The 26,626-nt window shown below is 38.4% G+C and overlaps 1 protein-coding gene across 1 annotated transcript in view; it reads right to left on the reverse strand.

The window, feature by feature from the left end:
* Positions 1–26,626, reverse strand: part of LOC117987335 (mannosyl-oligosaccharide alpha-1,2-mannosidase IA-like) — a 93,485-nt gene that overhangs the window by 24,698 nt on the left and 42,161 nt on the right. The window lies entirely within an intron of this gene.

Below are 26,626 nucleotides of genomic sequence, written 5' to 3' on the forward strand. Positions count from 1 at the left end.
AAGCGGTGATAGCCAAGTGGTTAAGACGCCGGCCTCCTACTCGGGGGGGTTCGATGCCGGGTATGCGCCGGATTTAACAACTTTTCGGATTAATGTGCCGTTTTAAGCAATTAAATATGTAAATCCTTTAACGGTGAAGGAAACATCATGAAGTAACCTGCATGCCTATGAGTACTCCATAATGTTCTCAAAGGTGTGTGAAGCGTGGCAGACTATGGCCTAAACCTTTCTCATTCTAAGAGGAGACTCAGAGAGTGCTCAGTACCTAGTGGGCCGACAGTGGGTTGATCATGATGATGATGAATATAAATCAGATTAACGATATCCAATTGACCTGAATCCGTGATGGTTAGCAACAGTTTACGATTAGCTATCGTATAAGATTTATTAGTTAACTAGCTTATGCCCGCAACTTCGTTCGCGTGGATTTAGGTTTTTGAAAATCCCGTGGGAACTCTTTAATTTTCCGGAATAAAAAGTAGCCTATGACACTTTCCGGTCTTTGACTATACCCATGCAAGAAATCACGTCGATCCATTACTCCGTTGGAACGTGATTAAAGGAATAACCAACAAACCAATAAACCAACAAACACACACTTTCGCATTTATAATAGTAGTGATAAGTGACATAGGTGAAAATAGAGACAAGCTAAACTAGTAAATTTCCCAAAATCGTCGTATTTCAACCGATGGACGCCCACAGCTGGACATCGTTTTTTGTAAGGCCTTTGAGATTTTCTGAAGTAGAAGTAATACAGTTTATAATCTCCAAGCTTAGCAAAATCAAACAATGGGGCTGATTCCCTTGTACACAATCTCTAAACTAAACTAAATTAACAGGTCTGAATCTAGTGCTATCCTTTTCTGCAGGCAAATTTATGAAAGGGATAGCAATAGATTTAGACGTGCCATTTTAGTTTAGTTTAGAGATTGTGTACAACGGAATTAGCCACAATGGCACCGATTCTAAGCACAACCTAATTTTAGAGTATTCGCACCCTCTTCTTACTATTGTAATATGAAAAGGACAGAAGCAGTTTGACATTTCTAAATTTAATTTTTAGATGGTAAAACCCGTGATTTTAGCACGCACTCGCGAACCTACTGTTTAAATTTGTATTGTGCACTAAAATTTAGCGTCTTTAAATGTGAAAGTCATGTTCCGTTCCTTTTTTAGCATTAGTAAAAAGAAAAGGATGCAGATACTCTAAATTTAGTTTAGAGAGAGACTAGAGAATCGGGGCCAATAAGGAAAAACCTATGATTCAGAATCTGAACCACATTGACACCGGATACGACACTGACTTTGTTTATTTTCCATTCTAACGACGACTGAATACTCAAACGTATTTATCGACTTCATGAACCGACTTAGGGATGACTAGCTTATGCTCGCAACTTCGTCTGCGTGGACTACACAAATTTAAAACCCCTATTTCACCCCCTTAGGGGTTGAATTTTCAAAAATCCTTTCTCAGCGGATGCCTACGTCATAATAGCTATCTGCATGCCAAATTTTAGCTCGAGCTGTGAGTTGGTAGATGAGTCAGTCAGTCAATCCTTTTATATATTTAGAAGATTTAAGCCAACACGCGGCGGGCGCGGGCCCTGCCACGTACGAGGCGCGGACGAGGCACGGATTCAAAACATCACGAACATTTTATATGAAGCAGTTTATGTTTCATCGTGCCGTGTCCGTGCACGGACGTGACATCGTCATCCCTTATAAAAATAATTTTTCATTTTTGTCATTTTGTCAATAAAACACTTAAAAATCGTTATTTCAAAATACAGTCAGTGACAGTCACGTTTGAAAAAAAATGTTTTTTTATTTTATTTTATTTTTTATGGATTGTTTGACTCAGTTGTTAATAATTTTACTCCATTTTAACTCGTGAATAGTCAATAACATTCCTTCGGCATTCGTAAACAAAGTGAGAATGTGACGATGACAATCAATTATATTCTGTGAAACAAACAAAATCATCTCGCTTCCATTGTTTTATTTTTTTATAGGAAAAGTTAAACTAACTGACACAATTACATATTATCAACTTAGTAAGTTGATTCGCTTGGTCTAGAATCTAGCTCTAGAAAATTCAGATTTTGCATGTAGATAGTGTAGATGTAGGTCTCTCTCTGTAACGCAGTGTAAGAGCGATCACGCACTCATCCGATCCGAGTCCGTGAAAATACGTTCCTTTTTGCTATGACATATTATGTCGTAGAAGATATTTTTTATATCCGTATTTTCACGAATTCGGATCGGATGAGTGCATGAGCGCTGTTATCCTTTTAAGAAAGGATTTTCAGAACTAGAGGAAGACACTAGAAAGGATTTTCACAACTAGAGGAGGACACTAGAACGAAGTCGGGGCGAGTCAGTCAGTTTAAATGTAGAAAAAAATACATGTACAAGACGCGACAGGTCGAGAAGGCAATCGTGGTATGAAGCGGGGGGACGCCCCGAACACCCACACGTCACCCGCGCTCGTCAACGGCACCGGGTTAACACGGGGGCTGTGCGGGGCGTTCCCTCCCCGATTGGCATCTCGACCTGTCGCGTACTTCTTCAAGACGTCACAACAAGAAACTTTGACGTTTGGCTGTTTATTTCAACGCAAATCAGATTTCAGATTTATCGGTCACCCAATCATTCCTCTATCGGGTACCTTTCTTAATTAAAAATCCTAGACTAAACGCGATACTGGTTATGGGACATTTATATAAATCAACAGGCTAAAATGTGCAACAAATCACAACTCAAATATGATGTATTCATTAATATGGCCCAGAATTACATACTACTCCTAATAATTTGATATAGAGTTCGAAACTACATGTCCCGATTTAACTGATAACCTTTAGCTTCTAACCTCAATTATTGACATTACCCGAATAGACTTTATGTACCTAAATAAATATCTGTAATATAGTATAAAGAAATTAAAACTAGGTATAAAAAAATCACGGAAAAATTGAGATGTCCAGGATAATGTGTGATCTTAATCCATGCAATTATTTTGACAAGTACTTTGAGATAAATGATTTATGGCGTAATTATGATAATGATAACAACGTATGTCATTATATTATGAAGTTGTAAAGTCATCATATAAAGGTGAGTATACCTACATTACAGCATTTATCCGAGAATTTCCATGTAATGTAACGTCCTGTAATGTAACGTCCCCGTGCCCGCGAATGTTCGTTCGTCGCTGTGTTCGAAGTAATACTAACGACGACTGTAACAAAATGCCGATCATCGTGCTCAATGTTTGGTTCGTGAAAGGGTGACACATCAGAGCGGCTCGATGAGTTGATACAAGTAATATGTTCTAGACAAACAAGCCGCATATACTATGTGTCACCTTTAAACTAATTCGTGCAGGTCGCGACGTTTGACCATCCGTATATTGACGCCTACGCGAACGCTAATTTGACGTTTGTTTAGTTGACAACTTACACTAAGCCCTAATTTCCTAGTATAGCGGTAAAGTCACAAAGCGGCCGCATACTTAGCGAATAGCGACGAATAACGTCACTGAAACATTGTTTATTAAACGTTAAAACAAGATCACGGATCTTGTTCACGGAGTCGAGCTAACATAGGGCCGGGCGCTCTCTCTCTTGCACTATTGTATCGAGGTGAAAAGGACGCACTATGGTGCGTTTATATTATTCACTACAAAACACATTAAAGATTGCTAGCTTGTCCCTATTAGCTCGACTCCTTGATCAGGGTATAGAGAGCGTTTTTTGAACGGGTAACGTTGGTGTAAAAAGATGCTTTTTCTAGCAGTAGCGCCAACCCTAACTTCCGTAAGCAGAGCTAGGATTCTGGTAATAAATATGCCAAAACAATGCAATGTTCGCAATATTTGTGGAGAACCAAGATATCCGGTAAGTAGTTAATTAAGTGCGAAAGGCGACACCAGAGTCCGCTGCGACTGGCGTAAATCTGAGGGCAGATTTACTGTTATGGCCGAACCAGATACCCACAAATAGTCCTACGAAACTTAATAGATGCCATATTAAAATGTTTTAATGTCAACAATATTGTAATTATCCATGAAATGTTATGTTGCCCTCGTAACGTGAATTTCGTGTCAAGCTATAGGTACACCACACTACTTTAAATGCGAAAGTGTGTCTGTCTGTTAGCTTTTCACGGCCCATCCATTTACGTTTTTGACGGGTACAGAGATAGCCTGGGAAGGACATAGGCTAATTCGTGTCCTGTTTTGTACACGATTTTAAAGAGTTTCTGAACGGGGTTCTGAAGAACCCTTAACACGTGGACTACGTCGCGAGCATCATTTATATTCTATTCGGTATAGAGCACCGCCGTGGAGACGTCATTATGCTACTTTTTAGGGTTCCGTACCTCAAAAGGAAAAACGGAACCCTTATAGAATCACTTTGTTGTCTGTCTGTCTGTCTGTCTGTCAAGAAACCCACAGGGTACTTCCCGTTGACCTAGAATCATGAAATTTGGCAGGTAGGTAGATCCTATAGCTGGCTCTAGGGGAAAAATCTGAAAACCGTGAATTTAGGGTTAGATCATACAAAAAAAATTAAATTGTGGTCATGAACTAATAATTAGTATTTTCAACTTTCGAAGTGAGATAATTATATAAGTGGGGTATCATATGAAAGGTCTTTACCTGTACATTCTAAAACAGATTTTTATTTATTTTTATGCATCATAGTTTTTGAATTATCGTGCAAAATGTCGAAAAAATACGACTGTATTACGGAACCCTCATCGCGCGGGCCTGACTCGCACTTGGCCGGTTTTATATCCCGGAAACAACACAGAGATCCCACGGAATTAAATAAAAATTAAATCCACGCGGACGAAGTGACGGGCATTTTGTTAAAAAAAATATTATCTTCACAAGTTCATAGTTTCTATAGTTTTAAGTTTTAAAATTTTGGTTGTATACCAACTAATATTTCTTAATCGTTCTAGAGTAGTTAATCTAGAATAGGTCATAATGCAAAAACAACAGCTTATAGCACAGTCGCTTATATCCGCCTAGAAGTAATCTGGTACGTAATTAAACGTGTGTATCAGGGACAGTCCTGATTGCAGCACAGCCGTAAATCTGTGAGACCAGATTTAGTGTTATGTTCCGACCAGCTCGCTGCAAATTGTTTCCATCGAAACTCAAGAGACGGCTTTCATACGTACGTACTTGACAGATAAGATTTTATGGTCCAGTTCTAGATAGTTATTAGCGCAGGTTTTAATGTGATTACTGATTACGCACATCGCTCGGTCGAACTTAGCATTCTACTCACAACACTGCGGCAGGGGCGATTAGGAGCCAGCTGGATTAGCGCAATCTAGGGTGGTCCCTACACATGGGTCTCGGTGAGGTATGATGCATATCTGCTCCTGCCGGCTGCTCTAGGAGGTGATCTAGGATTCGACCTAGATTGACGCTACACACGACATGTTTAGAAGGCAATCTAGGATCCTCCCCACTTTTTCACCCTAAATCGGCCTTGCCGCAGTGTCGTGAGTCGTGACCAGAACGTAACTCAACTTTAAAATGGGTAATAAAACCTAGTTACAGACAGGAAAACGTCGTGGTTTGACATCTTCGTGAAATTTTGGAGATTAACGTTGACCTAAACAGTTACACTGGGCGCTAAACTAAACCTTTAGCTGTGATTTTAACGGTGACCTTTAAAACTATAGGTAAGATGAATCGATTATGATATTTGATACTTTTAAGGAGCTTACAAGCTTGTCTTTAGAAGAGACTTGTTTGAACTATAAGATGATATACGAGTCCGGGGGATGACCAGGGCTCAATCGATCACTGGCAGCAACAACTTGATACCTCCGGCCGGCGCGTGTGGGCGTGTTGAACGATCCTATCTGAGACATATTTCGCTAGACACGGCGATGACACGGAGAGACGTTTGGGAAAATTTATTGGTTGTACCTACTGCAGATATTACTAGAAGGTTCAGAGCGAGCTTTGGCGACATAAAATTGAGAAATATGTATCAGTGGGCAGTACAGGGACCAACTACAGTAGCCGACAGGTCCAGATGGCAAACCGCCTCATAGGCGGGGGTGTGCAGGGCTTCCCTACCCCGATTGCCATCTCGGCCGGTCGCGTACTATACAAATACTCGTACCTACTGCATATTTTTATATTCGTCCGCAAATTCCGTGGGAACACTTAGATTTCCGGGATAAAAAGTACCTAGGATGTAAAAATTAACTCTGGACGTGAAATAAGATAATAGACAAACAGACTTGTTAGCGCGGGCGCTGTGCGGGTGTGCGGGGTGTTCCCTCTCTAAACGTGTTTATGAAACATAATTAACTAGCTGATGCCCGCGACTTCGTACGCGTGTATTTAGGTTTTTAAAAATCCTGTGGGAACTCCTAAATTTTCCGGGATAAAAAGTAACCTATGTCCTTCCCCGGGTTGCAAGCTACCTCTGTACCAAATTTCGTCGAAATCGGTTGAACGGTTGAGCTGTGAAAAGCTAGCAGACAGACAGACAGACATACGCACTTTTGCATTTATAATATTAGTATGGATAGAGCTTGTAAAACACTCAGCTAAGAATGGGACATCAATTTAGATTAGATGAGTGAAGTGCAAGCCCATTATTACTTGGTCAATATTGATAAGATATTATTAAACCTTATTATTTTTTAATTTACAGACTAGTGTTTGGCTGCAATCATACCTGCTGACAAGTGATGATGCAGCCTAAGATGGAGGGCGCCTGCCTAGAAGATGCATATTCACTTTTCTACTTGCTACTTACCCATTAGTAAAATAAAATCTAATCGCAGACGCCATTTAGCGAACGTATTCTCTGAATTCAAAAGATCGCTTTTCCAAAAAGGAACTCAGACCTTACCCTTGACATATAAAATATTATACTATGCGCAGTTTTCCCTATGCCAAAAGACCGGATCACGAAAAAATATTGTATTGACGTATTATCGAATTGTGCGTGAATTGTCAGTTGAATATACATATAGGGGTGGCAGAATTACATTTGATCGCTAATCCAAGTAGGTATATAGTCCAGCAGCCGCCAAGGGGTTTTTTTTTCTGATTAATAACAAGCTGATTCTTCGTCTGTAGGTTCGTTCGTTCGAGACGCCCAACTTTTATTCTGTGAAAATTCTCTATACAGGTAGCTATTGTACTGCGCAGGTGCTTAACTTGTCGATTTGGTGGGTAGTTGAAACAGTAAGTATTTTTTGAACATTGAGATAATTGGATAATAAATTCGGAAAAACAATTGTCCTACAAAATAAATGATATGACTGGACGGTTTTCGTGTACGAAATGACCACTAACTCCTATCTAAGGTCTCTTTAAGGATAAGTCTATGCTTCTAGATGTTTTGCTAGATAGGCAACGGGAATGATAGAACAGTGACGGTGAGTGTCGTGGTGCTACGATCACTGTTTACGGCCATTTCTCCAGACGGCGCTTAGTGCCTAGTGGCGTGTTGAACAATCATTGTGCTTTCCGGAACATAGTAATATGTCAATACCGATAGACAAGAGGCACACATGGGACATTTAGTACAATTTATTGCTTAATGATGATGATGATATACGTACTATCGACACAAGAGTCCAGACTGTCAGACATTGTACTTTGGGTTTAGGTTAGGATTAGGGTAAGGATATAATATTGAGAGAAAGTAGAGACGTCAAACTACTAGAGCAACAATGTTCTCGCAAAATGTCTTCAATCTGACGGACATTTAGAAACAGCCAGTCATACTTTGTGGCGCTACGTCTGCCTATTAAATTTATTATATTATGATGCAACTCTAGCGCTAATGTATCAAGAGGCAAGAGTAATTAGACAGATATTTATGATTAGTTCATATATTGACAATGAACAAAAAGCTCAATCCTTGCTAATATTCTGTCTGTCTGTCTCCTAGCTTTTAAAACTACAATACACAATTTGCAAAGTTAAATTGTACAATCAGCCTCTGAGGATTTCCAGTTTGTTTCTTGCTGATTTATTTATACTTTATTGCAATTCTTAAACTCAATCGTCTATGTAATACAAACAAATAAAGGCTTAATGATTTTAAGCTTATTTCTTGGTTTAACGACATTATGTGTCCTATATTGTAGATAACGGGTACCTACATGTACCACGATTAATTATATGATTTTTATTTGCCGATATTTCGACTCAGTTGCATAGTCGTGGTCACGACGGGACAGTTCGTTTAGTTCAAGCAAAACAAACAAGAAAGTGGGTAGATCGGTACTATCCATGACAGCTCGAACTTCATCTCTCGCAGTACTGCAGTCCCGTCGTGACCACGTGTAATGCAACTGAGTCGTAATATCAGCAATAAAAATAACCAAATAAATCGTGGTCTGGACTCTGGACCCGTTGGTCCAGACCACGGTGTAGATATCGATCTACAATATAAAACAAAGGATTGATTGGTGATGAGTAGGGACGCTTTTATGATGGCTAATGTTCGATAAGTATATTCTGTTGCTCCATAAGTATAATATCTCGATTCTCGATGGTTAGGGTTCCAGAGATCAATCGATCACTGCCAGGGACGCTTTGACACCTTTGGTGTTTGTAGGCGTGTTGAATAATAATTGCGCTATCTGAAACCTATTTTGCTGAACAACAGTAACGGGCGAATGGCACGAAAACACGAGAGAATTTGTCATCCCTATTAGATAGATGGCTTCTGTCGTGCGTGAACATTACTATCATGTTACGGGACATAAAATGTGAGTCCTATACCTATACAAAATATATACCTACAGCCTACGCTGTAAGTAAAATTGTGAAACAATGCGATTGTTCTCTTGGACCTACCTGAATCATTGTGAAACTCAACTAGCAATCAAACTTTTTACATCAAGTTTAGGCGATTGACATACCTAAATAACTGTTTTAGGGACGTTCTAACCGTGAGTTTGCATTGATGAAACAGGATGAAACACTTTTTGACATTTCAATTAAATCTTGAACGTCAAAAAATTTACGCGATTTTCTACAGTGCGAACGGAAATTCAACCAAACAAGTTATGAGATTCGCGAGATTCGTCACATACGAGGACCTGTCAAACATTCGCACGTTTAGGTAAGTAATGTTTTTTGATGCCAACTCACGGTAAAGAACTAGAAATGTTAAACTCAATTTCAAAATCTTTTTCCAAAGCTTCAACACAGCTCAATGATGATGATCCTAAATTTTAGGAGATGGAGTTATTTGAAAGTTTGTAGGTTGAAACCTCCTTGCCTTTTTGTAAGAGCTAATCTTCTAAAATGACAAATGTTATCCTTTAAAGTTTTCACCAATAGGGTAGTGTTTCCCAGTAAAGACTTCGTATTAAGGCCACCCGTGTGAAGCCGTGGCAACTGGTGAGTCAGGATAATCAATAAAAAGAATCGTAATTTTCACGGTACGCAAGTCACAACATCACAAGAACATGATATTCAGCAGCGTTAGCAGCCCTACAGAATTAAGTTAACGAGATGTCTCTCGTTCCAAGTCCCGTCCCTTAATCGATGTCACTCTCCGCGCTCCGCCGCTGCCGGCTCTCTTTTCTGTTTCAATTTTAATTTAACGGATTGCTAGTTCGCTTTGCCTCGATTACGTCGTAGGGGAAATGTTTCTATAACGCCTCTATAGCTCAACGGTCAAGGAGGTGATTGATAATCCTAAAGGTCGGCGGTTCAAACCCCACACGTTGCACAATAATTGCCGTACCTACCCATTTCTAGCTTTTAGCTTTACGCTTAGTTGGAGGGGAAAAGGGAATATAAGTCATGATTAACATGGCTATTCTTTTTAAACAGGCTAAACTCTAAAACTGGAGGACATAGGGTAGAGAAAGATAAAAATCGACAGCAGGAGGCCTGGATTCTGGAAAGAGCTATAACAGCTATGATGAAGATAAACTCACCTCGTAAGATTAGACTAGTTTTTAAATACGATAGATAAATTTTTGAAGCGATTCTAATTTCTAATTTGGTCTCTCTGGTAGTAGTCCAATAGAAGGGAGGCAAGTTGTCAATTAATTTTTAAGTAGCTACTGTTGTATAAATGGGTCATAAAGTCACGAACGAGCCAGTCGTATTACACTAGGTTTTTGGATCTGAAGATTTCGTGACCAGACGGACAATGACGGCTTTTATTAAGATTATAGTGGATACACTAAATGAAATAGGGCCGCGTCGGTCGAAATGACAAGTTCACGACGCTTTGTCACGATAAGGCAAAGATGGGCGGAGGACGGGCCAAGTTTTTCACTAACGGAAAATCTGCATAATGGAACGTCCTCATTCTGATTCGACTTTGGAGCCATTACATTGTATGGGATGGGGATTTTAAGGGACAACTTGTGTTAAAAGAAACGGCAGTTTGGTTTCCACTGTTAAGTTTATTTCAAGGGATCCTAAATTATTTTACAAATTATAGAAATTATGTAAGTATATTCTAAGTATCGTTTATTCACGAATTCAAATAAAAAAACCTCGTTAGGATAGCAAAAATCATACAACTAGCACGGTTTAATAGGCACTTCTCAGCCGGGTAAAACTAAATCATAAAATCAGCTCAGTAAGTCCGAGTAGATGAATTACATACTTGTATTCGAAAACTTGAAAAACCTATAAAATATTAAGAGCCGTGTGAGGCTGGAGGTAACCATTGCGCTCATTAAAGTTAATAACCAGTCGTAATATAAAAAAATTAAAAACACGACTGCCTTGCCTAAAAGGAACTAAAAAGTAATATTTTTCATATTAGAAAAAAAAAATTAAAAAGGCGCAATACAGGCAAGAATTTTTGTTCAAAAATTTATAGCTGACACATTTATGACACTCACTCGGGACGATGTAAAGATTCTTACGATAAACTATACATCCAAATCTGTTAAGGCATTTAGAAGTCATGTTGCAGTAAAGAAAGTCACATATGAACCCTGAAAACATTAGATAACTTTTTTTTACAAACTTTTTGGGGCGGTCGTGTAAAAGTATATCAACCCTCAGGTCGTATCGGTCGACGCGCCAAGTTTGCTCATGTCAGGATAAACATGGGTATAGGAGTAGGTACGCTGGTCGGAGAACTGAACGAGCTTTTCAGTAATAGAAAATCTGCATAATGGGACGTTCCCCTCCTGATTCGATTTGTTCGGAAAGCGTTATCCCCGGCTCGCTGCCTGCCCTCCTAATGGACCGCTGCTATTCACTTAAGAAAAGCCACTTTTTGTTGAATCTTTTACAAAGACTCCTTGACTGTTTGAAAGTTAACTTCCTTTGTAAACAATGTTATAGATAAAAATGTAAAAAAATAAAACCTTCGTATTAAGGCCTATTTTAATCAAGTTGTAAATAGCATATCGACAGCTTAACCACAGTACAACCACAGATTTGTGGTTGCGTCGTGTTACGAGCGAGTTAAGCCTTAGATCGCCATCGCGACAAATATGGGCCTTCGTAAGCGATATCCAATATCGGCATACCCTTGAGCATATTCGTGTTTCATGCCTGTTATAGACTTAGCGACTAAGGAACTTTGTAAGACCAGTATTCCCCAAACGAAACGTGACACGGATAAAATGAACCGTGGTAAATAGGACTGATGACAACAAGAAAATAATGTTATCATACTTGGGGAACAATTCAATGATTTCGTCTACTGGTCGAAATACATTAAGAAGAATCATTTAAAAATATATTAAACCAGAGGTTTAAAGAGTTAGTACCTAAACAATGCATTGAATTTGAAGAACAATACGTCAGCAAAAAAAGAGCCGATTATATGTTTAATTTTTCCCGTCGTAATCTCTGAACAATAGGTATGATAAAAACTCGTCTGACAAATAGAATTTCCGCGGTTCCGTTCGTGTATTATGGCGCGGACAATGCAAATCCAATTTGTGTAGATTCGCCAGTCCCAGGGGCGTATTCGAATAAACATTTTGATGAAATAAAAGCAAGGGCGGCCATTTGTCATAATCAGGTTGACGTCGCGGCCGGGCCTGCCGCACCTTCTGCTGCAAAGAATTCAAAATATTTAGCTAAATAATATATTTTTTCTCATATATCTTCTATCTCATATTTCTCGCACCGGAAAGCGCAGTGTTGGCAGACCCCCCCACTAAGTGAACGACATCAAACGAGTAGCAAGGAGTTGCTGGATTCAGGCGGCCGGCGCAAGACCGTGGCTTGTGGAAGTTCCTACAAGACACGTATGTCTAGAGTGGACGTCTATCGGTTGAAGGTACATTAATGATTCCAGTGTTAAAATAAAATGAGAAATTAACCTATGAACTGACAACTCCAACAGCTGGGCCGAGAAAAAAGAGATAATGCAATATGTATGTCCTGAGGTTTTCTCTATTTAACGTAGGCAACGCAACGTAAACATTTAAAAACCAAAATATAGAAAGTGGGATTTTTGTCTTCATGTAACGGATTGTCGACCTACGAAATACTATAGTTAGTCAAATTTTGAAGGCACTCGCAGGTGTCAGTATTTTTCACTAGAGGAATAATTTGACGAGGGCAAAAGGAAGGTTAAAAGATAAATTGGACTTATATTAAAACCGATTTGTAGGACCCTCGAAAGATTAATAGTTAGAGAAGAAATTGCTTTACAATTCTTATCGTAATGTTGACTTTCCAAAGCTGCTAAGGTTGCTTCGTTCGTTTATTTACCTTATATGTATATACTCATGCTACTAATATTAATATAAAAGCCATCTAGCCTATGTGCAAGTAAGTAATATTATTCTAGCTTAAACTTCTACTTATAGTTAATTTCTAAGTCTAATTCAATTACAATTAACAATCCAGTAACTGTCCTTAGTTTATTCTAATACTTACAGTTCACTGTGTACTTAATATCAGATGAGATTTCAGCCAATGGGCTAACTTGTATCTGAATTTTTTTTTAAACGTTTTTTTCAAAGTAGATGTAGGACAGTGGAAAAGTTTGTAGCTAAGCAGCAGCTGTCAGAACCTCCCGCGAAGAAAACCAAAACCTTTAAAATAATTAAGAGATACAATTTGGAAAGCACTACCCAAAATATTTGAAACTCGCCCACCGCTATTGTTTCGTGTAAGTAGAAATATTGGATAAGTTAAGGGATAAGTCTCCTCATCCTATCATAATATTGGCAGCGAGAAAAGTTTATTAATAACCGTATAAATAGTTTCTAATACTACCCTCTTAACAGATTTTTCAAAGTTTACTACTTATTAAATTATTATCTAGTGATTTGTGGTCCTCATAATTATTATCAGTCTGCGTAAAAATCGACAGTTGATCAAAGACATCAATTCGAAAACGGCCCAAGGGGTCATTTAATAGAATATGACCCCTACTATCTATCAAATGGATAGTGCGGTATATTAGCAACTCTGTATATAGATAGGTACTCGTATTTCTGATTTTACTACATTTATTTTTTACTATACTTACTCCAAACGTGGAAGTGTTGAATCAGTAGGTAGAGAGTGGTAGAGATAAAACCGAGAGACTGCGTTTCCCTTCAAGATATACCTTAACGGGGTTAACTTTATTACTTAAAGATTATATTTTCTATATATTCTGAAGTCCCCAGCTCGTTATAAACAGCGTGAGGTAATTTGAGCTTCTTATGGATGTTTACGTGACTCGTTTATCTTTTAATGCTCTTTGTTCATGAATTATTTCAAAATTATTGTAACACTTTGCCTAATAATATATCGCACCACTAGATCAAAAAAGTTCCAACTCAAAAAAACATTTTAAAAAAAAACCTAATAAGCAAGTTTTAATCACTGGGCCAGAGTAAACAAGAGTGAGGGAACTCTCAAGTTTGATTCTGATTGACGATATGTCAATTATATTAGGCTATGGTGACGTAAAATCAAAGAAATATATTATGGTTACTTTAGGGGTACCTGCGTCAAATGTACTAACATTTGACGCCTGCCAGTGACGTTATAGCCTCGTCGTTTTGTTAGAAGTTTCCTAGCTGTCGTGAACTGTGACTGGGCTAATGAGCAATGTTAATGCATTTATAGTCTGTCAAATCTAGGTTAAACACTAGGCTTTTTCTGTAATAGAAGAAGAATTTCTCTTTATCGTCCCATTAAGCGTTTCACTCCCATAGTGGCTCTATTCAAGCTGTTTCTAATACGTGAAGCGCCTGCTGAACACTCATTTGAATTTATAAACGGTGCATGTAAGGACGTATTCATATAGTGCGGTTTCTGTTATGTAGCACGCGTGCTACAATTAATATAATATGGTTTTTTTTTGTCCATTGTCCGCGCGAGGATTAATTGAGGGAAAAGCAGGAGAAATTAAAGAGCGATTTTTAAGAAACCTGTAGCGAGTTTTCCGGAATAAAATGTAGTCAATCACTCTTTGCAAAATCTTCTTTTTTAAGTAGTTGGATTTTGTTCTTATAAAACCAAAGTGGCGGCCTTCGGCAGAGACGAAAGAATTGCGTACCGTTTAAAGTGGCATATCACTAAATAGGTCTTTCCAAATCAAGATGATGTTTCGTAGACTATTTCATAGCCATAAGCTCTGTTTAAGAATTAAACGACCTGAGAGGCAAGATCTCTATATATTTCTTGTTTATTGAACACCAGACATAAGTGCAGTGCGAACGTACAACAGACGGAAACGTTTAAGTGCGGAAACCAGCCCAGAGCGAAGAAGTGCAGTGCGAACCGTCGCAGTCAGGATTTAAGAAAACTTTTTTTTACTCCCGTAGTTTGACAGCTCGAGTGTGATGATCATCACGTGGCACTCTCTCGGCCAACGTGACTCTCTTCTCTAAATACGGCCAATCATAACAATTGAGATTGTACCAATGTGAAAATCACAACTTTCATGCTACGTTATCAGTTGTCACCTGCGAGTCAACATGTAGCGTTTTTGAGCGTTGCAAATCCCCGTGTGTACATGCCCCAACCGCAATGTAACGCCCGCCTATCAGGCCTACAGCAGCGCCCCCTATTTGTTAACGCGGGACGGAAGTTGGTGTAGGCGTGCATCGCAAACTACCTAGTTTCCGTAAACGCGACTGTTCAATGAATGTATATGGGGCGCGCGAGTATATTGGCAACGATATATATTGATTATCTGCACGCGCAATAGCTTTCGTATAGAATAGCGTGTTATGTCGACACGCATACCTACATATATACCTACTTATATTATGTGAATTTTTATGCATAAATCGACACTTGACATAAATGCGAAAGTGTGTCCTGTCAGCCCGCTAGCTTTGCATGGCCCATCTGTATAACCAATTTTGACGAACTAATGATTTCAGGCATATTTCGTAGTATAAATGATTATAATTTCGGCCCAGTTGCATGCGTCGTGGTCCCGTCGCGTCGTCGCTCGGCGAGACCACGACTCATACAACATGCACGAACTATCGATAATTTAAAATCATTATATTATGTGGTATGTATCCGTTATTTACATCATAATAATATATGATTTTGACAAAATTTCGTACAGGGATAGCTTGCATTCAGGGGCCTTCCCCTGAATTTCTATCCCGGAATTCAAAGAGACCAAGATATAAGAGCATCAGTTGATCTATCACCTACATCGTACACCTATTTTTTTTCAGCATAAGCTTCACGTAGTTTGGTGGTATGTATAAGGAAAGAAATATATTATGCCACAACAATACCTTTTCGGCATAAAGCATTTTTAATGTATGTTACTTTGCTATTTGTTTTGGAAAAGGGGCTGTGCCGGACTAGCCTTTCAATAACACGCACCGACGCACGTAAATGTAACAACAAATATTTGTATGTACGTATGAGCACACCTGTGAGCGCGTAATTTGGCGGAGCTGAGGTGCCTCTACTCGTGTGCCTGTAGGGTTGAGATTCTTTAGGCTGTGAATTTTATAGAGCGGTGCGAGTCACGACTAAACTTATCTTCTTCTATAACAGGAAAAGCTAACTGACTGATCTATCAACGCACAGCTCAAGCTACTGGACGATCGGACTGAAATTTGGCACGATCACTTTAGACGTTTAAATTGACAAGATATGACGTAGGCGTCCGCTAAGAGATTTTTGAAAATTCTAACCCTAAGGTCTAGTGCGTAAGCTACTTTGCGTATACTCTGACTTCCGTCATTCTCTCCGTCATCCGTGAGAATACCTCGGATGTGCCTCGGATTCAAATCGGACATAATATGACGTAGATATGTCATAGAGGTCAACTGAATTAGCTTGGACTTGGATCAGAGATCGGATTAGTGCGTAAGCAATATATACGAGTTCGGTCCGAGTTTTTAGATACGTATTTTCACGGACTAGGATCGGCTGTGTGCGTAACCGCTCTAAGGGGGTCAAATATGGTTTGAAATTTGTGTAGTCCACGCAGACGAAGTCGCGGGCATAACCTAGTTATAGATAAGTAAATTACATAAAAATGAAATTGAATGAACTCTTCAGCAAAAGTGAAGTTTTTGTAAAAAGTGGCGAATGCTCGGCATTCGTCTCTCACATAGATTAAATAATTCTAAAAGAGGAAACACAATTCTTTATCTATGCAAGAACCATCTGTCCGCGCCACGTTTATGCTACGAACGTACTACGAAGTATTGTCACAAATCATCTTAGAAACGAAACAAGTCAATCAAGAAGAGGAACAAAAGCAAATGTACATTATACAACTAGGAACAGATACTAAACGAAATAGTTGCAGGAGGAATGAGTACAAAGACAACATGGACAGAACCATACCTTCTGCATGTGATAGGAAATAGGAACACGAAACCTATAAACTCATGTAACACGGTTTGCAATACTGAAAAATATGTCTTTATCAAAGGAAAAATATTTATTTGAATAAACATTGACGTTATTCAAGAGCTCGGAACTCGGAAGGCAATTTGTAAAAGTGCTTTGTAGAAAGAATAATACCTGTCTAATCGACGAAACAAAGCATTGAGCGACTGCATAATTTCCGTGATTATGCTAAGTGAAAGAAGAACACGCTACAAGAGGGGGTACATTTAAAATATACCATGACCTACTAAGCCCTGATCAAACGCGCGACTGAACAACACGACATAACGTCGCATTGAATGCGTTAGTCGTTAATGACAACGGTGGAATCTCTGGAGCAATAAAGTACCTTAAGGATGATAACTTGTCGTGACCGTCGCGCATCGCTGCCATCCCGTCTGACCTGCAGATCTTAAAGTATTTGTGATTCGGTCTACCTATAGTCCGCGACAGGTCGAGATAGCAATCAGGGTATGAGGCGGGGGACGCCCCGCACACCCGCATGACACCAGTGCTCGCCCGCACCGGGTTAGCGCGGGGGCTGTGCTGTGCGTTCCTTGCCTGATTGCTATCTCGACCTGTCGCAGATTATACCTACCTAAGTAAAAACTAAAGTACATAATGCCAAGTCTGCACAGAAGAAAGCATCCGAAAAAAAATATAACCGCGATTCTGTAAATATAAAAGGTATCGTTAATGAAAGTTACGAACTCTATAAAGTTCACGTCATAATTTGCAATAAATTGGACGCCATGTGGTGCGATTTACTTCCGCGAGAATTTTGTGCCCCGTGGAGCAGCGTAAAGCTGAAGAAAATTTGGTTTATCTTAGTGTAAAATTCGTATAATATATTCACAAAACAATATCACCTGGTGACAAAATAAGCTATGAAGTGGCTAAGCTTATGTCCGGAGCATAATTTCTGGAGGCTACCGTCTTCGTGATATAAACGCAGAGCCTAAATTGCCTAAAGTCTAAGTCGATTCCCGTCTTCTTATCGCCTAATCCTTAAAAGGATATACCTAATAGACTATCACTTTCTAACTTTCCAAGACTGCGTTGCATATAAGGTATGTCATTAAGGGCTAGTTCAGACTTCCGGAGAATCCGTGCGGACACTCCGCGCCCGAATTTCATTGACTTTAGCGTCTCTATATTTATTTATTGAATCCACGAATCAAAAAATAGTTAATATATTATAAAAGTGGGAATGATCAATTGTTTTGTGGGGACTGTGCGATTCGGATGTGAAATTGTGCCCGTGTAAGTCAACTGTACTCTAGTGTCTTACATAATATCCCCATTTTCCACACTCACTGCTCCTGTCTGAACATGATTTTAGCCACGGTTCAAATCGCGCTGTTTTTTCTTTGTAGCTCTTATCAGAACAGAGCGATTTTAGTTGATATTAGATTTTATGAGTTTTACCTGTATCTTAAAAAAAGTAAATAAAGTTCAGTAAAGTTTTGTTTTAAATTCTCATTTAAAGAGCTGAGTCACTAGTGGCACCGATTCCGTTGTCTTTCTCTAAACTAAATTGAGAGTATCTGCATCCTTTTCTTTTTAACAATGCTAAAAAGGGACGGAACATGAACTTTACATTTAAAGACTAAATTTTAGTGTACGCTACAAATTAAAAGAGTAAAGGCTCGCGACTATGCGCTAAAATCACGGATTTTACCATCTAAAAATTAAATTTAAAACTGTCAAACTGCGTCTGTCCTTTTCATATTACATTAGTAAGAAGAGGATGCGAATACTCTAAAATTAGGTTGTGCTCAGAATCAGTACCAGTATCTACATAATACATAAGTCTCGTAAGTCTACATAATACATATTGACATTACGCTAAACGCTTATGAAAAAGTTTCGCTTTTAGACCCGGTCCCGAGATACGAGCAATAAAGACCCCTGCAAATATTAACGTCAATAATGCCAGACAATTAGGCATCAAATTCTTTTCTCTTTCTTATCGACGTTACTAACAAATCAAACACTTTTATTTAGCTTCACTCTGTATATTGCTTCAAATCACATGACGGAATTTTCAATGACTCTCTGAATAATATTCTTATGAAACTTTGTACCTACCTACTCGAATTTTGTTACCGTGACAATAGGTACATGCTATTGCAGAAGTAGTATACGAACCACTACGAGGACTAAGATCTGCCGCTTAGTCAAGAGTGAGCAGGCATCTTCTAGGCAAGCGCGCTCCATCTTATCACTTGCCAGCAGGTCTCATACCAGCCAATCTGTCTAAGACTGATTTGGATATTGTGGAAGCATAATCTTGGTCATCAGTATAATAAATCCTGCAGGGGTAATGTGCACAATCGCAAGGATAAGGGATCTATCATTTATGAAACTCAATTCTAGCCTTATTGTCTAGAACTCATTATTGTATACCTAATGAATATAGAAATTATAATATAATGGATACAGAAATTCACATGGTAAGTACGATACATAAATATACTTACATACAAAGTTAAATACTGTAGGTACATTATGATGTAGGTAGTCAAGACGAGCAATAACCTACCTAAACCTACATACGAGTAATATTTTTCACATGTCTAGTCTAGGCATTGCCTCTGGGCTGTATCTCTTAAGTAAACTTTCATTCCTCGCTAAGCTGACGGAGTTGAAGCTTAAGACTTTCGGCTTAAGGTAAAACCTGCATCCAAAGCCTTTGAAGAGCCGCTGCATTTCGAAGATCACGAACTACGACTTAGTAGTTTATCTGCGGTCTGTACTTCGTGTTTATGTTCTCTCCAGAAAACCTCTTGATATTTCAGGGCTTTTCTGATATAATATCTTGAATATTAAGTTTGAAATTATTATCAATTATTTTATTTATATATCACGAGTAGGTAAATTAGGTATACATGTACCTACCAGTTAAGTACTTAATTTTATGATCTTTCTGGCTACAAGTCTGCAGCACTCGTTTCATAAGCATAGACTAAAGTCGCCTAAAAACCTCCTTTTTTCAGATCGCTTAAGCTAACTCTGTACCAAATTCCACCAAAATCGGTTAAACTATTGGGCCGTGAAAAGCTAGCAGACAGAAAGACAGACACACTTTCGCATTTATAATATTAGCAAGTATGGATTTTTTACCTGTTGGAAAGGTAAGAGTTACAATAGTCGGACGTTTCCCGGTAGAAATTTTACTATAGGTTTTCTGCTAACTACTTAGGTACTTATGATTTATTTGTTCTGGCATGCGCTGGCTCTAAGACCATTAGGTTTATGCAAACTCCGTGGAAATTCTGTGATTATCCGGAATAAAAAGTCAATCTCCAGATTTAAACCTACATATATTCGTGCAAAAATCGCTTCGATTCATTGCGGTGTGATTGAAGGACAAACCAACACCTTCGCGTTTATAAATAGGGGGTAGTATATCAAGAGCTGTAAAAGCATTTAATCTAACTTTCATACGATATTTTCCACAACATAATTAGACCGTAAGGTTAAATTATAGTACATACCTAGTTAAAAACTTTAACAGCTTTGTTACCAGTAACAAGCTTTTATCTAAAGTGCTTACCAGCGGAATTCTTTCGCTGAAATTGATCACCTAGACTAAAAAGGAAAAAGTAGAAAAACGACAAGAAAGATTTATCTCCGCGGACAGTTCTTACTAACACTAACGATGTTCAATGGGACCGCGGAGAGCCTGCGACATGAGAAAGGCGGAATTGAGCCTCGTCACGGACAGAAGCATTTTGTCCAAATACTCTTATCTATTTATTTTATCAATGCTATAAAAGTGTTCTTAATAAAACTTTTTTTTATTCGGTGACAATAGGAATGGTGCCTACTAGTCAAATCAGCAACTTTTTATCAAACGTCAAAACGCTCGCTTAGTACGGGAACTTGATGAAATACATAGATGTGATAATTTTTTAGTTAAATCCATAATTTAAAATAGTTAGCAAACTTAAAACTAACAGTGGACGTGGATTTTACGAATTTTAGAAGAACGTCTAAGACATAGTTTATTTTTGACATAGGCATCATCCCAATCAATTGACAAGTTAACCATTGGGTGCGGTGGTGTATGATGATACAGTATACATATAGTAGCAGGCTAACCTAGTAAAGATATGGCAGGTATATTAAACCCATATATTATTATACAATTAAAATATTGGGATCTTCAAAAGAAGAGTGAATAAGCACCTTCTGGGCAAGCGCGCTCAACCTTAGGCTGCACCATCACCTAATTTGGTGTGATAGCAGTCAAGCGCATTCCTATTTAGTAAAAAAAAAACCCCCCGGTTTACTAAATCGCTTGGCGATATATATTAGAGGTTTCAGAAACCGCTTACAAGATTGCGAATCAACCAAATTATCGTTAACCATGTCTAAGCGTAAGTAACAAAGAGATAAATTAGCCTAACATATTGAAATAGGTTGTTCGGATTACCAATTTCCATTCAAAATTATTACCATGGTAATTTTTCTACAGGTTTAGATGTTAATCATTCTCAACCCTGATAAATTATTATCAACGTCGGATCTTCATCTTCTTCGAACTTGTAATATTACATCATGATTAGATCAAAGATATTTTTGCATGAAAGCTTGTCCGCTCTCAGCAATTTAGTTTATTGAGGAGCAACAACAAAGTGAAACTTCAGTCTGAAGTTGTTTCAAGTTTCGATATAGGTACTGCCTGCAAGCATTCCTCTAGACACCACCTTTTGCTCAAGTGGAGGAAGCGACGGGATAACCAACTCTCAGTTATAAGATATAATGTGTGGCACAATTTAAGAAATAAACGTTTTTCTTTCTTTCTTTCTTTTGCAAGTTCCGTATAATCTGCGCCTAAGGATTCTAAACCCGTAATTTTTTTTAAATAATCAAAAAAAAATTCACAGTAACGACAAAAAACATACAGCATGTAAAATACTATTCAACATGGTCGAAAGTATCTACTAATACGTTGGTTATGTTGTTACAATAATATTGACGCCGCGCTGTTGGTAAACGAAATATTACTAAAACGTTATTGCTGAAATAAATACATACGTTTCCCGCAAATGTTTACACCCGGAGCGTTTTATAATGGCGACAATGTCGCTTCGCCGGAGATCGCATGACCCCGAACATGGAAAAGGCGGGTTGGGGATCAAAAGAGCGGTTGAGAATTGCTTTATTTTTTTAAACCTGATTTCTATGCTTTTATATAGGTCCAGGTGACAAAACAAAACAACAAATATGTAGGTGTGTATACGGCCTTAAAATATATAATTACAAGAACAAACCATAAAAACCAACGTAGAGGACCTACTGATAAATACATAGCACATAATGCAAAAACGCGTGTATGTCATTGCATGTGTTTTAGGTTTTTGACACACGCGCTCGTGGATATAAAAGCGCTTTTGAGGAATAAAGTAATATACAAAGTGTCGCTTAGTCATAAAGGAAAAACAGATTACAGATGTTACAATTTCGGCTCTAAAAATGCAAATAGCCGAATGGAGAGGATTAATAAAAGAAGTAGATAAGTATTTATTGACTTTGCATACTTAAACAGAAGATCTCAAAATCACATTCAGATTTTTACTAGTTAGATAGAAGATCTCAAATAAGTAGCTGGAGTAGCGCTGGAAACTGTCCAACCGTGATCTGCAGAAGATGTCCAACAGTAGAGATAGGTGTATTCGTTGAAACAACGAAATGGATGCGCATAAATAATAATAGGTTAGTGAAGGTACATATTTGTACGGGTTGGCAAGTAAGTTACGTTAATAGCACGGAACCCAAGGAAGTTTTCTAATGCTGACTCAAACCAACTTCGTCTATCAAAGAAAATATTACATCCTACTACCATTTAGATTCAGAAAAGTTGAATAAACTTTAACAAGAAGCTTTAGGGATTCACTGAACGCGACGAAGCGCAATATGTATGCAGGATGCACATTTAGATATAGTAATATTCTTTCCGTAATATCGTGTCTTCGGAGCAAGACTACGATGCACCGCATCGCTCGGTGCTCCTTATTGACTAACCTCAAAGAAATCGCCCTTTGCGAATACGAAATAGCTAGAAGTTTCTAAGCGATTGTCAATTCCTTTTAAGTCGCTTGAATCCCAACGCCCGTGAGTATATATAAATTTAACAGTTCAAACGAATTTGTTGCTTACGTAGTTCCGGCATGCTTTCTGAAGTTTAAATTTATATTCCAAATGAAAAAGTTATTTGTTAGGAGCTAACATCAAACTTGACTGTTTTAGCAAACCTTTCATTTATGAAAGTAAAAATAGAAATATACATTTTAAAGATCTGTCTCTCTACGTCGTATTCCTCACTGCTGAAAAATTTGCCCACTTTCCATCAATCACACAACGGTAGAAATTTCCGTTGGGATAATAATGCGGAGGGTCTCCAGATATTTCCGCAACGAGATTTCGATTATTAGTACATACTTATCTTTTACAGTTATTTTCAGATGTTAGTGATAATACCTGGAACCGACGACGGCTTAACATGCCCTCCGAGGCATGAAAGACCTCCAAGGTCGGGCACCCATCCAATTACCGACCTGGTTGCTTAGCAATCGCTATTAATTGATATGCGTTGTCGCAACTAGGCCACACATCCCTCATAAATAGAGATATTGGGTACTAATTGAAATATAATTTGCATTTCTAGTACCAGTCTAACAGCAATATGCAGTAGGCTAATATAAACACAAAGTCAAACAAAAACGATGCGGGTAGATTAAACTCTCGGCCAGCTTCCAACAAACAACGCAATAATTCCGCTATACGACAAGAGGGACAAAAACTGGGTATGCTTTGACCGAAATTAGAGCCCACTTGCGCATTTTTAACGCTAACCGGGATGCATTGTTGACGTTTTCATTTGTTTAACATTTTGTCACTGCGACCGTCATTGCTTGTTTAATTTTAATTTGGGCAGCGTGGTGGACTATGGCCAAATTCATGATGAATTGATCATGATGATGATGATGACAATATTTCAAACAAACCTTAGGTGAACGAACAAAGCAATTCGACTTTTATCTTTTTAGAAGATCAAGACGGAAACAAGACATTAAGAAATCTATACATATATACCAGTCAGTCATCTTTTCCTTATATATAAGGAAAAGCTGACTGACTGACTGACTGAAATTTGGCTTATAGATTATAACGTAGACATCCGTTACGAAAGAATTTTTGAAAATTCAATCACTAAAGGGGTAAACAACACTACAACTACAACTAATTACAACAACTACAATTTTGGTACATGAAAAATAAATATAAAATAAATAAATAAAATAAAACAGCGCGAGCGGTTTGAAATTTTTGTAGTCGATGCGGACGAAGTCGCGGGAATAAGCTAGTTCTAAATATCATAATGTGTGTTACATAATATGTTGTGTATAGTACGCGACAGCTTGAGATGGCAAGCGCAGTGGGGACGCCCCGCACACCCGCACAGCCCCCGTGCTAACACGGTGCAGGATAGCGCGGATGACGTGCGGGTGTCGGGGCGTCCCTCCGCCTTCCCCGATTGCCATCTCGACCTCTCGCGTACTATACAATACATAACACACATTGTGATATTTAGAACTAGCTTATTCCCGCGACTTCGTTACAGTAACCAGTAATTTCCAGTAATCAGTCGAAGTAACCAGTTCGAGTTGGCTAGAGTGAATACTATTGCGTTTAGAAGACAAAAGAATGGAAAATAGGAAAGGAACTAAGCGTCGATAACTTTCAGTGCAATGAAAGACGTATCCAACGACGTCCGTACAAAGGTTCGAAAGTATTGTGTTTTCCAGACTAGCGGGATCACAAACACATACGAAGTTTTTATATAGTATACCTAAATACTTTGTTTTATTACCACCGTTTCATACTACCTTATCTAGACCAAAGTGAACTAGAGTGAGTGAGCTCTTGGTTTGTCATTTGTCAGATGGGCAGATGTATGGACAACGCAGGCTTAGTAATTTTATTAGGTCCCGTTGGCACCATGTTGGTACGGAACCCTAAAAAATTGGACAAGTGCGAGTCAGACTCGCGCACCGAGGGTTCCGTACTCGGGTATTTTTTTCGACATTTTGCACGATAAATCAAAAACTATTATGCATAAAAATAAAAAATAAACCTGTTTTAGAATGTACAGGTAGAGCCCTTTTATATGATACCCCACTTGGTAATTGATATAGTTATCTTACTTTTAAAATTGAAAATACATACTAATTATTTGTTCATGAACACATTTTAATTTTTTTGTGATGTAACCACATATTCACGGTTTTCGGATTTTTTCTTTACTTGTGCTATAAGACGTACCTACCTGCCAAATTGCATGATTTTAGGTCAACGGGAAGTACCCGACTGGTTTTCTTGACAGACAGACAGACAACAAAGTGATCCTATAAGGATTCCTTTTTTCCTTTAGAGGTACGGGACCCAAAAAAAGGTAATCATCGTTTAAGTAATTAATTGCGCTACGTAAAAAGTAGTAAACGTAATCAAGTCATGAAACAGGGCCATCGTTTTGGTCCCAATTAGCAAAGTTAGCATTTGGCACGTACATTATCCAGCCTGCGTCGATGAACGACCTCTCGCAATGCCGCCATTCCACTCAGACCTGCGAGTAGTGCCCTCTTTGCTTGCAATTACATAAGCACTGCGTTTATTCACTTTAAACTTGCTAATTGTGTTAACAGTACCGTGCGTTTATTTGGAACATCAACGTGCAACGCTTTAATTTTTTTTAATTTAGAGCAAAAATTACCTATAGATATCGTGTTCTTACCATTTACTTTTTCATTTAATAATGAAACCATACGACTTGGTGAGAGTTCAAACCACGGAACCAATAACAAGCTACCGATTCTAGTCGAGAGTTCATGCCCTTTGATTAATCGGGTTAACCCGATACTGACTAGATATTTTACTGGTTATTTAGCCAGTAGATTTAAATATCTCAAATATAATTATAGCCAGATTTCCTGCACTCCTTAACGATTTGCAATTTTCCCGTTCGTTCGGCGTACATAACAGTGATTTATTTACTTGTGCCCTAGACTCCGATAAACTGTTTCCGTATCGATGTAATAAATATCTTGGAAGTTATGTCAGAGCATAATCTATACACAGAATCGCTTCAGGAGTCACGAGGAGTATTGTACTGTGGCAATAAGATTTTTCACACGACCAGCGCGCGTGCAGTCCCCGGGACCAATATAAAATACATATTTCAACGATTCCATCTTGATAGCCAAGTACAAGAATCATGAGTTGTGATACTGCGATACAATGCTTTGAAAAACCGCAAGCAATAGACTCTGGTAGATACTGTGTCGTCTGCTTGTTCCCTTTGGCTTTTGATACTGTGTCAGATTCCGCTTTGAACACATTTGTGCTAAGTTTTAAATAACCAAGAGATGTCACGTAGTCGTGATGTCAGAAAAGTTCTCAGTCGATCTCAGGATTTTGGGCGGTTCTTTGCATGATTGCTCCAAGATGCCAAGATCAGTGTCATCAGGTAGAAGTAGTAATAGTGATGTGCTTAAAATCTGCCCAAAAAGCGTCTCATTCTGCTGGCCACTGACCCAACGAACTTGAAGATAGAATTGTAGTTTAGATTAGGTGTAAGGTTGTCAGTCTAAATAAATGATGAACAATAGATGGTTACAACTTAAGGTATCATTTTCTAGTAATTTTGTTGGTTTTATGTATCAAAAATACATTAATGAAGGGCGATGGAAACACTAATGGCAGGAAGGCTATTAGCAATAGAAACACGATACG

Source organism: Maniola hyperantus, chromosome 12, assembly GCF_902806685.2.
Source record: "Maniola hyperantus chromosome 12, iAphHyp1.2, whole genome shotgun sequence".
Classification (NCBI taxonomy): Eukaryota; Metazoa; Arthropoda; class Insecta; order Lepidoptera; family Nymphalidae; genus Maniola; species Maniola hyperantus.